We start from the raw sequence: 10,040 nt of genomic DNA, 5'->3' as shown, positions 1-10,040 counted from the left end.
AATGGGTGACTGAAGAGAGGTTGTGATAGGACAGTTAAAAAAGTTGACATTCTTTCATGGAGGGAAAAATTGATAGTCATTCTCTGATGGAGGGAAGCCCAAGCTTTCTCAGCCACCAACCAATATGACCTCCTTGGTCACAAGCCCTGGAGAGATCCAGCAAGATTTGAGTTTTAAATACAGAACATATTTCAAAGAGAACCAGTAGAGAGTGCTGATGTATGAACAGAATTGAATGCTGGTGAAGGCAGAGTGTAAAGAATCCCAAGAAACTTTCAGTGCCAGTTTTCATTTAATAAGCCAGTAGTATAGCAACCTAAAAACCTTGGTGTGTTGACACCAGGATGTTTTTATGGAGTTGCTGCAGGAAGGCATGATTGGCAGCTGACATCCTCTGGCTCACAGCACCAACTTCTCCAAGAGACTTAAGGCTAGGGTGTGTAGCAGAGGTATTTCTTGCCAGATGGGAGCTTGGGATGGTTGGAAGGACCATGACACTATCTCCATCCTTTCAATCAACTGGGGTGGCAACCCTCTTTTCTGCTGTCAGCTACAGAGAGGTGACTACCCGGAGAATCTCATCAAAGTTCCTGCCAATGGTAGCTGGGTCAATGATAGACAGCTTCAGCCTCTTATCAGGACCAATAACAAACACCACATGAGCAGCCACAGGCATGTCCTTTTCATCCTTCTCTGCTGGATCCAGCATGCCCAACAGGATGGTAAGGTCCCAATTCTTATCATCGATGATGAGAAAAGGTAATTTTTCTGTGGGCTCTTCACCATTGTAAGCATTGATATCCTTGCTGCAGGCAAGATGGTCCTCAACACTGTCTATTGAAAGGGCAATTGGCTGGGTGCAGTGGCTCACACCTATAATCCCAGCACTTTGGGAGGCTGAGGCAGACTGATCACAAGGTCAGGAGTTCGAGACCAGCCTGACCAACATGGTGAAACCCCGTCTCTACCAAAGATACAAAAATTAGCCGGGCGTGGTGGCGTGCACCTGTAGTCCCAGCTACGTGGGAGGCTGAGGCAGGAGAATGGCTTGAACCCGGTAGGCAGAGATTGCAGTGAGCCAAGATCCCGCCACTGCACTCTAGCCTGGGCGACAGAGAGAGACTCCGTCTCAAAAAAAGGAAAAAAAAAAAAAAAGGGCAATCAACTTAACATTTCTCTTGGCAAATTCCAGTGCCAGTTTTGCAGTTCTGCCGAGCTCTGTGGAGCACACTGGGGTAAAGTTCCGAGGGTGGGAGGAGAGAACACCCCATGAGTTTCCCAGAAAGTCATGGAAATGGACGCGGCCGGCGGTGGTATTGGCCTCAAAGTTGGGAGCCACGTCCCCAAGAAGCCGACCTCTGGCCGTGGCGGTGGCGGTGACCAGGAGGTGCAGCTCGGACGGCAGCCAACCGGGTGGTTCTGACGAAGAAGACATTGTATATTTACATAGAAAATTCATACAGATTTTTAAGATAAAATAGAAGCCTTCAAAGAAAAATTAGGCCTGCGATAGCATATTTCACTGCACCACTAGAGGAAATCCTTGGAAAATTTGCCAAGCATTAGAAATAGATAAGTCGCTGTGGAAGTTGAATGATGAACCAACCTTGGCTTATACAAAATGAAGAGCAAAGAGCAGGTGTTAAAATTGGGATGTGGGAGGTGACGAGTTCTTCAAGACCTCAACCCAATGAATACAATTTAATGATGTAACCGTCCATGATTTAAATTAAAAAAATTGATAGAACCCTACTGAATCTAACAATATGTCCTATGTTAATAGGATGTTTTCTAAAAATGATGCAATGAGTGTTTTTCCTACACTCCTAAAATTAAGATAATTGAAATTCTACTATCAAACAAATGTTGATTTAAAAATTATTATTACCTTTATCAAGCATGGCATTTTAATTTTTTTTTTTTTTTTTGAGGCGGAGTCTGGCTCTGTCGCCTGGACTGGAGTGCAGTGGCCGGATCTCAGCTCACTGCAAGCTCCGCCTCCCGGGTTCCCGCCATTCTCCTGCCTCAGCCTCCCGAGTAGCTGGGACTACAGGCGCCCGCCACCTCGCCCGGCTAGTTTTTGTATTTTTAGTAGAGACGGGGTTTCACCGTGTTAGCCAGGACGGTCTCGATCTCCTGACCTCATGATCCGCCCGTCTCGGCCTCCCAAAGTGCAGGGATTACAGGCTTGAGCCACCGCGCCCGGCCGGCATTTTAATATTTTAAAAAAGGTGAGCTCTAGGCTGGGTGCAGTGGCTCATGCCTGTAATCCCAGCACTTTGGGAGGCCAAGGCTGGTGGATCACCTGAGGTCAAGAGTTTGAGGCCAGCCTGGCCAGCACGGCGAAACCTCGTCTCTACTAAAAATACAAAAATTAGTCAGGTGTGGTGATGTGAGCCTGTAATCCCAGCTTCTTGGGAGTCTGAGGCAAGAGAATCGCTTGAACCCAGGAGGTGGAGGTTGCAGTGAGGCGAGATTACACCACTGCACTCCAATCTGGACAACAGAGAGAGATTCTGTCTCAAAAAAAAAAAAAAAAAGACAGAAAAAAGGTAAGTTCTATTCCATACAGACAGCCAATTTGCTCTTTGTTATTAGAAAAACTAGAGTGGTAGTTAGAGAATAGTTATTAAGAAATGGTAACCAAAAAAAATGTGAAAACAAAGTTTTTACCCCAATGTTGGTTTGCTGAAAATCTCATGATTTCTGATTTCCTTTTCTATCATAAATTTGTTTGGCTCCTCTGAGCCTTTCCCAATCCCAATGCATGCCCAATTCTGTTAAGATTTTTTTTTTGGTAAATTGATTTAAATTATTTTAATATGGCCAGGCATGGTGGCTCACACCTGTAATCCCAGCTCTCAGGGAGGCAGAGGCGGGAGGATAGCTTGAGCCCAGGAGTTCAAGACCTGCCTGGGTAATATAGCGAGACCCCGTTCTCCACAAAAAGGAAAAAAAAAAAAAAGACAAAAAAATTATTTTAATATATTTTAGCATACTGATTTATATAGTGCTGATTCATCTGATGGAATGTATTGATAATTAGTATGCAGTGTGGCATATGTGTCAGTGTGAATTAACTTTAACCTACACCTTATTGGTGACTGATTAGCATTTGAACTGCCTCAATTGTCAATCTACACTTGAGAGGTGGACTCAGCAAGGCTTCAAATATTGATGTCTAAATCTAAACCACAGGCATTGTGAATTAGCACAAGGAATGAAGGAAAAATGATTTCATTCATGAAATTAGCAAACTTCTAGACATGTGGTGGGAAAGAGAGGTTTTACAGGCTCTTCTACCCTTGAAGAAAGAAAGTATAAGAATCTGTTTAAGACCCACATCCAAGTAGCCCATTGGGGTCAGGCTTCCTTCAGTCCTGTGATCCCACTCTCACTGGATGACTATTGAACCTCAGGAAGTTTTCTGATCCTATCAACAAAATATCGTTGCATCTGCCTTGGAGTGAACCTTTTGTTTGATGTGCTTGTCAGGGCATCTGAGGACTGAGAGTGGTCAAGAGGCTATATGGCTGTCTTACTGCCTACTTGCTATTAGATATCTGTTGGATCAACAAAGCATGTCTGAGATTTGCTTTACTTGTAAGACCACTTGGAAACAAAGGAGTAAACGTCGAGATGGGTAGAAACAACTGGAATCCAAGGATATTCATTATCAGATGCTATTGTCCAGTGAACAAATACTTTTCATACGAGTATTGAACATTTAGGTTTAAATACCCGACCACAGTTGGAGAAGCGCCACTCATCTATCTTGGTGCACGCTCCCTGTGCATTTGAAAAGCGCATGTATTTTGACGTTGAGTGGAACCTGCTACACAGACACCTTAGGTCAGGTTGGTCAAGTCACTGCCATTGAAATCTATATTCTTACTGATTTTCTGTCTGTTCTATCAATGACTGAGATGAGTGTTGAAGTCTCCAATAATAACTGCATTTGCTTACTTCTTCTTTCATTTTTATCAGTTTTTGCTTTATTTATCTGAAAGCTCTATAATGAGTTGTCATATATTTAGGGTTGCTACCTTGTCTGGATGAAGTGACTGTTTTTATCATCACGTCATGTCCCTTTTTATCCCTGGTAATATTACTTATCCTGAAGTCGACTTTGTCTGATACTAATATAGCTACTCCAGTTAGCTATGATTAATATTTACATGAAATATTCAGTTTTTCCTCGTATAAAAGTCTTATAAACCTTTAGCTTCTCTGTGACAAATGAACATCTCTAATGGCAGAAAATGGGGGAGTGTTTGGGTGGAATTTCAATCCCAGATATTTTACTGTCACTAAATTGCATGCCATCTATTATAATAAGTAATACATGACTTCATAGAACTATTGTTAGAACTGTTTCAGAATCAATTTCTGAGACGTATTTTGTAAATATGAGTATGAACCTCTTCTTTCCTAAATATTATGACTCTAAATATTAAAGTCCTTATAAAAAATAGTACCTTTAAAATACCTCCCTTTAAAATAAATTCATTTTAGGTGTTCTAAAAAGGAACCTAAGGCTGGGTACAGTGGCTCATGCCTGTCATCCCAGCACTTTGGGAGGCCAAGGCAGGCAGATCACCTGAGGTCAGGAGTTCGAGACCAGCCTAGCCAATATGGTGAAACCTCGTCTCCACTAAAAATATAAAAATTAGCTGGATGTGGTGGTGGGTGCCTGTAATCCCAGCTACTTGGGAGGCTGAGGCAGGAGAATCACTTGAACCCGAGGTCAGGAGTTTGAGACCAGCCTGGCCAACATGGTGAAACCTCATCTCCACTAAAAATGTAAAAATTAGCTGGATGTAGTGGTGGGCACCTGTAATCCCAGCTACTTGGGAGGCTGAGGCAGGAGAATCGCTTGAACCGAGGTGGCAGAGGCTGCAGTGAGCCCAGATGGCGCCACTGAACTCCAGCCTGGGTGACAGAGCAAGGCTGTGTCTCAAAACAAAAAACAAAACAAAAAGTGATCCTAGTATACAAGATATAGCCATGATATAGAAAGTATTCTTTTACACAAACTTACAAAACCTAATATTGATCCTCTTTGCTAAAACTATTGAATGGCCTTTGATATTCTCTTGTATGTTCAGTAATATATCTGTCCAGTCTAATGAAATATTGTGCCTCAATTTGTTCAGGGATAATGGTACAATAAAATGTAGGGTTAAGCATGAAAACCTTGTCAATACAATTTATTATGTGTTTTTTTTTGTAGGTTACAGTGCTGCAAAAAATCATGACATTTTAAAACTGTGCTATAAAGCATTCAGCATGTGACTGTGCTCCTTTCTGAGCTAAGAAAGCTATTAAAGAAAAAAATATTAACAATTACAGAAAAATATCTATTTTTAGAAGAATTGGTATTCCCTTGTTAATTAAAACACTATTACTTTCATTTTTTATGAAAACAACATTTGCATTTTGATTTAAATGCTGACATAAAACAAACATAATTATTGCCTTTTCTTCTAAATCCTTAAAGTGATTACTCTTATTCTCTCTTTGCAAAGTGGACTTACAAGTAAACAGCTGTTGGTTTATTCTTCTCTAAGGAATTTTGATCACAGTACTAGAAATTTTTAAATCTATTAGTAGAAGGCAACAAAAGGAGGTTAAAAACCACAAAATACAAAAATATGTTGGCATGTTGTAACAAGGGTGTTTAAAATACAATTCTTTTTTTTCTCTTTCTTCTTTTAAGAGACAAGGTCTCACTCTGCTTAGAGTGCAGTGGCGCAATCTCAGCTCGCTGGAGCCTTGACTTCCTGGTTCAAGGGAACCTCCCGCCCCGTCTCCAGCGCAGCCGGAACTTTAGGAGTGCACCGCTGTGCCCAGCTAATTTTTAATTTTTCTGGAGACAGACTCTTGCTTTGTTACCCAGGGTGGTCTCAAAATCCTGGCCTCAAGTGATTCTTGTACCTCAGTCTCCCAAAGTGCTGGGATTACAGGCATGAGCCACTGTGCCTGGCCTTAAAATGAGATTATTGAAGTGGCTAGGCTTTTGGACAGAGAAAGATGAATACCCTTAAATGTGTTTATTTCAAGCAGAGAACCACTAAGAAACCAAGCAAAAAAACCCAAAAAACAAAAAACAAAGAAAACAATTGTTTTATGGGTTTGTCAAGAGTTTAGCTCTGTTAGGGGAGCCACAGTGAGAAAGGTCAGCTACTAGGTCACACAGTGGCAAAGATGAGCTATTGGGGATTAGATGCTGGGAGTGGACTAGAGACCCGTAAGGCTAACGAGGCATTGAAGGTCAAGTCTCTCATAAGGCAGCAAAGGATAGGCAGGTCCGAAGATGGCCAGGGACGGAGACCTGCACGCGGAGGGGTCATCTTAGGCCTTCTGAGGTAGAATAAAACAATCCGAATGTCACAGCTGGGAGGGAAAAGTATTATCTTAGCACAAATAATAAGCACATTGTTCATGAATTTAGAGGACAGACTGTCCCATAAAAAGAAGACACTCTGTATCACAGTACTAATTGAGGAAAGAAATGGAAAATATCATGCAATTAGACAGCCACAAACGAGATGTTACATTAAACTTGAATATCACCCACAAGACACTGAGCATGATGTGTTTAAGCATTCATGTCCCAAGCTCCTCGTGCTGGATGAACACTCATGGTATTATACAAGATGTGCCAGAGTGCTGCAGAAAAGGGGCCGCTTTTCATTTCTAATGAACAGCCAAAAGTGGCAAAGGGTTGTAGAATCTCTCACACACCGTTTCAAGTTTCCAGTGATACTCATTTCTATGGAAAAGGTGTGGAGAAACCAGCATTTGTTGTGATGGGACAGAAAATTGCAGCAATCTATAGCCAACGGCAGACAAAATGGTAAAGACAGGTTGGAGGCAATATATCCACAGAAGCCGATGGATCAAACCTCTGTGCACAATGATTGTATTTTGAGCAGTATTATAGGGCCAAGATGATAGCTCTTAAACTGCCCTCATGCATTGCTGCTTTTTTTTTTTTTTCCTTTTTGTTTGAGACAGGGTCTCATGCTGTCATCCAGGCTGGAGTGCAGTGCTGTGATCTCGGCTCACCGCAGTCTCAACCTCGAGAGCTCCAGCGATCCTCCCATCTCAGCTGCCTGAGTAGCTGGGACCACAGGTGCATGCCACCACAGCCAGCTAAGCTGGCCTTGAACTCCTGGGCTCAAGCGAGCCTCCCACCTTGGCCTCCCAAAGTGCAGGGATTTCAGGCACACACCACTGCACCTGGCCTCATGTATTGCTTCTAATTTCCCTGTACGATACGCATCTTACCCCAGTCTTATCCCCAGAGCATTTTGCCCCCTAACAACAAAATAGCCTAGTGAGTAATATGACTGCATCCCACTGACCTCAATGATTGGCCTATGGGGTGAGCATTCGGGCCAGCTAGGGCCGGCCAGGGTTTTTCTGGGCATCTTTCTTCCGCGTTGCTAAGCTGGGAGACTGTAAATTTGTGGTTACCAGCACCCACTTTTCCTGTCATTGGAAAAAGTCAATCTACATAAAGCCAAGCAGAGATGTGAGGTGGATGCACCAGATAAAAGCTCCTGGCAATACTGAAATCTGCCTTCCAAGCCTCGATTTTGGGCAGGGCTCCTTCCAGTTTTGTGAGCTTCATCAGTCTTCTTTTTAGTCCTGCAAACCAACCAACTTCCATTCTATTGCTTGGACTGGTTTAATGTATGTTTCTATCCTGTACTGTCTAAGGAGTCCTGAGTAATATAGAAAGGAAGCAAAGATGGAAAAAAGAGCATACACAATTGACCAGCATTAAGGTTATTTCATTAGCCAGAACAGCTAAGCATTATTACCGGCTTCTTAGAATGAAGGCACTATAAATTGAGATTATAAACAACTGTAAATCTAGTATATTTATTGTGGAAGATGGCATGCAAGAAACTGTAAATAACCATTAGTACAGAGACAGTGTTCAGAATTCCCAACAACTCTTTTTGCCCCAATTAAAGCACCCCAGTCATGTACTGTAATAAGAGATGAATACTCCTTGAATATTGTTATTAAGGTTCCAGTAATTATAATGATCGAAACAAGATGATCATAAAAAAATTTCTCACTAGGTGTAGGACATGTCACCTGAGTGGGATTGATCCTAGGCTCCAGCAAAGTTAATCCAGCTCCTTTGCATAATTTGAAGATTTCAGGACAGCTTTTTGATAAATTGTTCCCTTGTGTAATAACATTCTCTCTCTCTCGCCATATATATATGTATATATATTTATAAAACATGTCAATCAATCAATATTTGAGTCCTTATCTGAAAGTAGGAGAAAAGCTTATAGACTATCTGGTATGACCTGCCTCGCACTGTGAACCTCTCCTTGGCAAGCTTTCTCTCAGATGGTTAGCGGGCATCAGCTTGAAAGCTGACATTGACTGGGCTGTTGCTGTCTCATAGAATGTCTTGCCTGCTGCTGGAGAACCTTAATTGTCTCTCCTATATTGAGTGCAAAGTTAGCACATGAAATTTGACGTGTATTATATTAACTGGCTCGTAGCAGATAGACAGTTAACACTTCGAAAGACTGGGCAACAAACAGGTTACATTGTCAATGAGGAAGTAAAATTTTTAAGCGATTAAAAGTTGAGATGCTTCTGGGAGACCATACACACTTAATCTCCCCTTTGTTTGCTCCCCTTTGTTTGCAACCAAAGGCTACTCACCGGGTGACTTGCTAGTTCCCCAAGAAGAGGAAAAGTAACTGTACGTACAGGACATATTCTGACAATTTCACTTTTTTTTAAAGCTCATATCATTTCTGAGTACAGGCATGTAAGTTATAATTATTCTCATCATTAATTTCATTATTACCCTTGTAATAAACGAACGTCTACTCCCGTGTGACCCCAGTCCTTTCTTCTCTGTTGGTCAAGAGGATTGTAGCCAGATAGAATGAGGGAAGGGAAAGAAAAGCGAAAGAGCCAGGGCATTTGGCAGAAACCTTTGAAACTGGGTGTTCAGAGGTTTTGTTTGCTAGTTGAATGAAGAAAGCTAATCAAAGAAAACTAACTACATTTAAAAAAGGGAGGTTCAAGGGAAGACTACAAATGTTTCCTCCTGAAATAGACTTCAGTCTTGTGGGATGCAGCTGATCCTGGCCTGCTTTTCTTCTGTTTCTGTCTCTGTAAAATCATTCTCTCTATGTAGCTGTGTCTATGCTCACAGGAAAACTGTAGAGCTTCAGACACGAGAAAGGCATTTGCTTGATTTTTTTTGAGTTCCAAACGAGCAATTCTGGAGAAGGGCTTTCTTGATGCAGTTTAGCGTAAGTTCCCATCCCACGTCCGGTCAACAAGGACTGAAGTATTGTGATTAGCCCGGCTAGCGTCGGCTGCCCATACTGCTGTCTTTGACTTCTGGCCAGGTTTTGGGTTTTCAAAGAACACAGTAGCTCCTGTGAGCAGCATGAGACTGGGAGGGGAAGGGAGTGCAGTTCCCAGGGGAGTGAGACCACTCACTGGGTGCCCACCACAGAAAGTGGTATGTTGAACACTGTACTAGTTCCATGAGAGAAACCAGGAGAAACCCCCTTTCACTAAGTAGTATTGTGGGACAGTTAGGAAACTGCATTCTTTGTCAACAGAACATAAACAGAAAGTTTAACAATCTTCAGAAAATCCATTTGATTAAACACTTTGCCTGGAAAAGGCCACACACATCCAGTTCTACAGAGATAAAGTCTTCTTGGAAAATTTTCTCCAGTGTCCACTTTTCTCTCATTTTCAAACCATTCCTTTTGTGTGGAGCATCTCCCGCTTTTCCCACTGAGCTCACAGGTGATTTCTCCTCAAGAGAGAGATTTGGTATCATTTCCTTCAGGAAGTTGTTACTACTGATTTATCTTCTTCCCACTTGATCATGTTTTATAACACCCTGTGCATATTTTTATACCATTTATTACATAGTAATATGATTATATGTTTATGTGCTGGTCTTCAGGTTATTATTAGACTCGTGAGATCTTTAAAAAGAGAATTATACCTTATTTTTCTGTTATCTG

At 41.8% G+C, this 10,040-nt stretch overlaps 1 pseudogene; it reads right to left on the bottom strand.

Moving 5' to 3' along the window:
* Positions 1-316: 316 nt before the first annotated feature.
* LOC117084985 lies at positions 317-1,435 on the bottom strand (annotated as a pseudogene).
* Positions 1,436-10,040: the final 8,605 nt, after the last annotated feature.

Source organism: Trachypithecus francoisi, unplaced genomic scaffold, assembly GCF_009764315.1.
Source record: "Trachypithecus francoisi isolate TF-2019V2 unplaced genomic scaffold, Tfra_2.0 Lachesis_group1, whole genome shotgun sequence".
Lineage (NCBI taxonomy): Eukaryota > Metazoa > Chordata > Mammalia > Primates > Cercopithecidae > Trachypithecus > Trachypithecus francoisi.
The sequence above is the reverse complement of the archived record's forward strand: the minus strand, read 5'-3'. Positions and strand labels throughout refer to the sequence as shown.